Consider the following 6,843-nt stretch of genomic DNA (forward strand, 5'->3'; position numbering starts at 1 on the left):
TTTTACTCGTGGGCGAGTGTCTCGGGCTCAGAGGGTTAAAGGGCGTGCGCCCATGACCACCAACCTAAATCGGTGCCTACGTTTGGCCAAATGGAACAGTCCGGCAGGGGGGGGCACGAGCCTCCTTGAGGTCATCACTTAATGCAAGATGGCAGAGAGATAGGGCAGAGAAGACAGTACAAACACACCGGGACTCACATACATACCTGGACACATTAACACTCCCCACGGACACTTTATGATAATTTATGGTAAATGTCTTTTTATGTCTGGAATCCAAAAGGATTAATAAAGAGAGTCTAAGTCTGAGTCTAGTCTCCAAGTCTAGGTCTGATAAGGATCTATCGGAGACCTACCCCAACTGGTGGACTGCTCTCAGGATTGTACTCACTCTGCACTGTGGCTCAAGCAGTGAGAAGATTTTCAAAACTAAAGTTGATCAAGTCCCACCTGAGGTCAGGAACGCCTCACTGCTGTCATCAGTATCAATCACCCAATAGGAGAGCAGATTTCATACGATGACATCATTGATGATTTAGCATCAAGGAAGGCCAGAAAGTTTTAAATGTCTTGATTCTCTTAAGATCGTTTATCAAATGTTTCTAATGAAGGATTTGTGTTGTTAAGAATATTTGTTCTATATTTTACACGTTTATAATTCTTAATATTTTATATTATTGTTGCTCTCCTCTGTTACATTTTTATAAATCGGATTGTAAATATTTTTGTGTATATTTATGTAAGTTTTGATAACTTCTACTGTCATATTTTGTGCAGAAATATAATAGTTGGAGGTGGAGATTGTGCACTTTAAAAAGGCTGATTCCTGTTGTAAATGTTCTAATTAAGGATGTGTGCGTGTTCTTTCACTTATGTTGTTATAATGAAATATAACGTCGGGGGGGGGGCGCTCAAAATCACTTATCGGCCAGGATGTAATTCTACACTTATATTCTTATACTATATAGTTAAGATGTGACTTTCCTGGAGCGTGTAGAGAGCTTGGGAAGGACTAAACCTCCTGGAGGTGTCTCAGGGAGCAAATAACTGACATTTTAAGTTAATCGTTGATTCAATATTTATTCAGAAAACACTCAGCTTTCCCACGAAGTAATCTGCAGGATTTCATATCTGCAAAGGAAGAATCTTTCACTGCAACGTAGGAAAGCTAACGAGTAACGAAGATGTTTAATGCAAAATGTAGGGGAGGAAAAGTTTAGTTTATCTTGAAACTGGACATGTGCAGTGCATTCCCCCCCCCCCCCCAAAGTCATAGAAGACGTAGATTTGTCCGACCCCCAAAAAGATGTAAAATAACCGAGAGGGCTCCAACATGTAGGGAAATCTTATAGCATTTGAATTCCTTTTTTTAATGGTTTCAGACCAGTATCGAGACTAAACTCTGACACCTACCCCTCCGATCTCAACTATTAGTCAAAATAATTCAGAATTTCTGCCTTTTTAACTAAAACTCAATGTACAGATTGACATAAATGAGGTTTGTTGACCATGAATTGTAAGAATAAGTGTAAAACCTGTTAAAAAAAAAAGGGACCAACAGCTGAAAAAAAGTGAGAAGTAACTCAGAAAAAGTGACAAAAACATCAGAAAAGCACAAGAAAATGTTCATTTTCCTTTCTGACCTGCAAGGACAAGTTGATAGTGAAGGGAAGACGAGCGAGAGAAGAGAAAAAGGAACGATTTCAACAATTTCAATAAAAATGAAACTAGAATAACAGTTACATTTAAAGTTCAATTTTTTGTTGAAATGTCTTTCCAAAAACTAAATATATCTGGGTCTTCCAAGTGGGTTTGTTTTAGACCGTAATGAAAGTGTGTGTGGAAAGATTTCCTAAACTCGTACAAAATGATCCCCAAAAGGGCTCTTGGGTGTGAGAAGTTCCTCTGCTTCTGGAGATTGATCTCTGAGCAACAGGCCCAACACGTAGGAGAGCCGCACACTCATCAAATCGGATCTGAACAAAGGAAATGAAACAAACTGTTATCTATCATGGATAACCCTGACCCCCCCACCCACGTGGTCCAACAGAGGAGCATGATGATGATGATGAAATTTCAAAGTAACTCCCACCAGCACGTCGGCTACTCGCACAGACAGAAGAAATGTTTGTTTCAAAAGAAGAGAGGAAGCAACAAAAATCACCGCTGAAAAAAAACCGGGAGTTTGGAATTCAACCTCGGAGTCAGACGTCGACATGACGTGGTTTGCTTCTCCGACACAAAAGGGTAAGTACGTTTCCGGTAACGTTAGCTAAATCTGCATGTGTTAGGGGAACCGGTCACTATTTACTATCGCTATAAAAGTACATGAACTTAGCAAACCATGATTACACACCAACATGTCTGCGGTGTAATGTTTGTGTTTCAGAGCATTCACGTTTGCAAAATGGCCGCCGCAGACGTCCTGGTGGGCAATGGTGACGAGTGAGATCTCTGGTTCTGGTTCTGAATGCTGGGCTTCGTATAATCTTTATGGTAATGGAGAGGTTGGTGACTGGGATGCATTGGGCCAGCAGAGCTGGGGGGGGGACTGTCACAGGGTGCAGAGGAAGAAGACCGGGGTGGTACGGGACCGGGTGTGAGCGTACTGGAAAAGCAAAATAAAAAGTGTTCTTTGATATAGTCTTGTTTTTCTAAAAGTAACAGTGTGCAATATGGAAACGACATAAAGCCGCTAATAGCCCTATTATTGAACAGTTGAAAAGTGAGAATAGAGCAGAGAGAGTTTTTTTATAATGTCAGGCTTGTTCGGACACCACATCCGCACTCTTGTTTGCTAAAGACGCAGTGAATCGACCAATCAGAGTCTGCAGGTTCTACGTCACCTTTTGTTCGACTCACTCGCTGGGAACTAGAATGAGGTAGGAGACTAAAACGTCCTGGTAGCAGGTCCAGGGACTTTTTTTTGTAATGGGACAAACCCAAAAAAGGCGAGTAGAGCCGAGGAGAGTTGAGGTAGATACCAGCAGTGGAAAATCCCCCCATGCAAACCCCCATAAGAGACTCAGACAGGAAGCAACGAAAGAGACCTGCGCCAAGTAGAGAAGACACACAGCCGTTACCGCGGGAAACAAAGCGAGTGGCCACAGTAGAGGACAAAATTGAAACAGTGGGTATTGAACAGAGAGCAGAAGCGTCTCTACCGTTCTATTCGACTGAAGGCAACAGCGTTAGCAGGGACAATGAATATCAAGATATATTAAGTGCGCGTTATAGTCGTGTGCGCTTTAGATATGAAAAAGATCGAAAATAGACCATTCATTGACAGTGCGCCTTATGAATGAGAGCGCTCATAGTGCAAAATATACGGTATATATATAATTATACTCTATAATAATAATATATATAATATATGCTCATCACCTGGCCATACTGTACTATCAAGTACAGGATATGTGTTGTCACAGTGTTCAAGCAAAAACTATTTCCATATGACAGCATTTCATACGATACCATGAAATCCTGGAGGACATTATACAACATTGAAAACCTCTCCTGTTGCCTTGATATTCTACCAACGGGTGTTTTCCAAAGTGCTTCGACTTGTTGGCTTCTGATCTTACAGATTGTGAACACATCTCTTCTTCAGGAATCTTCCACAGGCCCTGAAAACGCAGAATCAAGCTCTCTTAAAAAAGAACAACTAGACAAGTCATAATGAGGCAAGCTAAGGCCAATATCAAAACTTCCGTTTTGAAGTAAAATCATTGAAAAAGCGGATATTCAACAACTCCACCCATTCCTTGTCACTAAAACAACAGTTTTGATACCTCAGTCGGGTTTCTGACCACACCACAGCACTGAGACCGGCTCTCGTAACCCTGGGGGCCATGAGGCCATTTTTACAGTTAATTTCCGTCTGGATTTATTTTATAATACTTGTAAAAACTCAACCCTGTTGTCTACAGTCAGATATGAACATCATTGTTTTCAGGACAAAATGGGTTATTAGAAATATTTGGTTGCAGTGAGGTCATTGCTGTTAAAAATGGTGTAGGGCCTTAAAGATAAATAAATAAAATAAATGAATCTGTCAGATATGTATTGATACAAAACATATAAGTAAACTCTAAAAACACTTCTATATCTTGGGAGTCACACTGTGAAGAAATAATCATTATAACTTATATCAGTTGACAAAAATACATGCATTTCTTCCAAAAAAGTCAAGACTTTTGCCTCATGACATGTACTTATGCCAATAATAACAACATATAGTAGTCATATTATGATATCCACCCACAGCATGTATACAAGCAAATAATGTGTCTAAGTAGTGCAATTTTTGGCCTTCCATAGAGTCATAGGCCTTTTTGCCCCTCTGGCCTTCCATACAAGAGGGGTGCCATTTATCTCCCAAATAGGGCTGCACTTCCTGAAAAATAGACAGGACAGACACAGAGCGGGAGATCAGAGATTACGACGAAAGATTCATCGGCAGATATGAGCCAAACGTGATGAATTAGGGACTAAAAGTGGACCAATCTTGGATAAACAGTATGGATTTAAAGCCCAAAGAGGCTGAAGTTCCAGGCTGGATAGAAAATCCCCTGTAGAGGCTAGAAAGGACCGGAAAAGACCGCCGTAAAGACGAAAACGTCAGGATTTAAACGGAACCGAAGTGAGTAAATCGCTTTTATGGTTCAAAAAGTTATTAAACTATGAATCAGAGGTACTTTTTTACTCGTGGGGCGAGTTCTCGGGCTCAGAGGGTTAAAGGGCGTGCGCCATGACCAACAACTAAATCGGTGCCTACGTTTGGCCAAATGGAACAGTCGGCAGGGGGGGGGCACGAGCCTTGAGGTCATCACTTAATGCAAGATGGCAGAGAGAGATAGGGCAGAGAAGACAGTACAAACACACCGGGACCTCACATACATACATGGACACATTAACACTCCCCACGGACACTTTATGATAATTTATGGTAAAGTCTTTTTAGTCTGGAATCCAAAAGGATTATAAGAGAGTACTAAGTCTGAGTCTAGTCTCCAAGCTAGGTCTGATAAGGATCTATCGGAGACCTACCCCAACTGGTGGGACTGCTCTCAGGATTGTACTCACTCTGCACTGTGGCTCAAGCAGTGAGAAGATTTTCAAAACTAAAGTTGATCAGTCCCACCTGAGGTCAGGAACGCCTCACTGCTGTCATCAGTATCAATCACCAATAGGAGAGCAGATTTCATACGATGACATCATTGATGATTTGCATCAGGAAGGCCAGAAAGTTTTAAATGTCTTGATTCTCTTAAGATCGTTTATCAAATGTTTCTAATGAAGGATTTGGGTTGTTAAGAAATTGTTCTATATTTTACACGTTTATAATTCTTAATATTTATATTATTGTTGCTCTCCTCTGTTAAATTTTTATAAATCGGATTGTAATTTTTTGTGGTATATTATGTAAGTTTTGATAACTTCTACTGTCATTTTTGTGCAGAAATTAAATAGTTGGAGGTGGAGATTGTGCACTTAAAAAAGGAGATTCCTGTTGTAAATGTTCTAATTAAGGATGTGTGCGTGTTCTTTCACTTATGTTGTTATAATGAAATATAACGTCGGGGGGGGGGCGCTCAAAATCATTATCGGCCAGGATGTAATTCTACACTTATATTTATACTATAGTTAAGATGTGACTTTCCTGGAGCGTGTAGAGAGCTTGGGAAGGACTAAACCTCTGGAGGTGGTCTCAGGGAGCAAATTAACGGACATTTTAGTTAATGTTGATTCAATATTTATTCAGAAAACACTCAGCTTTCCACGAAGTAATCTGCAGGATTTCATATCGCAAGGAAGAATCTTTCACTGCAACGTAGGAAAGCTAACGAGTAACGAAGATGTTTAATGCAAATGTAGTGGAAGGAAAAGTTTAGTTTCATCTTGAACTGGACATGTGCAGTGCATATGCCCCCCCCCCCCAAAAGTCATAGAAGACGTAGATTTCTGTCCGACCCCCAAAAAGATGTATAAAATAACCCGAGGGGCTCCAAATGTAGGGAAATCTATAGCATTTGAATTCCTTTTTTAAGTGGTTTCAGACCAGTATCGAGACCAAAACTCTGACACCTACCCTCCGATCTCAACTATTAGTCCAAATAATTCAGAATTTCTGCTTTTAACTAAAATTCAATGTACAGATTGACAAAATGAGGTTTGTTGACACAGAATTGTAAGAATAAGTGTAAAACCTGTTAAAAAAAAAAAGGGACCAACAGCTGAAAAAAAGTGAGAAGTAACTCAGAAAAAGTGACAAAAACATCAGAAAGACAAGGAAATGTTCATTTTTTTCTGACTGCAAGGACAAGTGATAGTGAAGGGAAGACAAAAGGAGGTTCAATCAGGTAAGAAGGTCTCGAGTCCCGGCGGCTAACGAATCCGAGTGCTGCTCCTCAGAGCTGCTTCAGCAAACTGTAATCCAGTCTGCAAACACGGAGGACGCCAGTCACAGTCTTCAGAGCAACACGCTGATGAACACATGGTATTCCTCTGGTCTTAATGTGGTCCTCATGGTTATCATGTTGTCCTCATGTTGTCCTCCATAGTTACCTCATGTGTATATGGTGTCTCATGTGTCCTCTGTTGTCTCATGTGTTCCTCATTGTGTCCTCATGTACCCATGTGTCCTTCAGGTTGTCTCATGTTACCATCATGTTACACCTCATGGTGTCCTCATGTGTCCTCATGTGTCTATGTGCTATGTGTATCATGTTCCCTCATGTTGTCTCATGTTGTCTATGTTACCCTCATGTTACCTCATGTGTCCTCATGTGTCCTCATTGGTCCTATGGTGTCTCTCCTCATGTTCCTCATGGTGCTCATGTT

Source organism: Etheostoma spectabile, unplaced genomic scaffold (assembly GCF_008692095.1).
Source record: "Etheostoma spectabile isolate EspeVRDwgs_2016 unplaced genomic scaffold, UIUC_Espe_1.0 scaffold406, whole genome shotgun sequence".
Taxonomy (NCBI): Eukaryota; Metazoa; Chordata; class Actinopteri; order Perciformes; family Percidae; genus Etheostoma; species Etheostoma spectabile.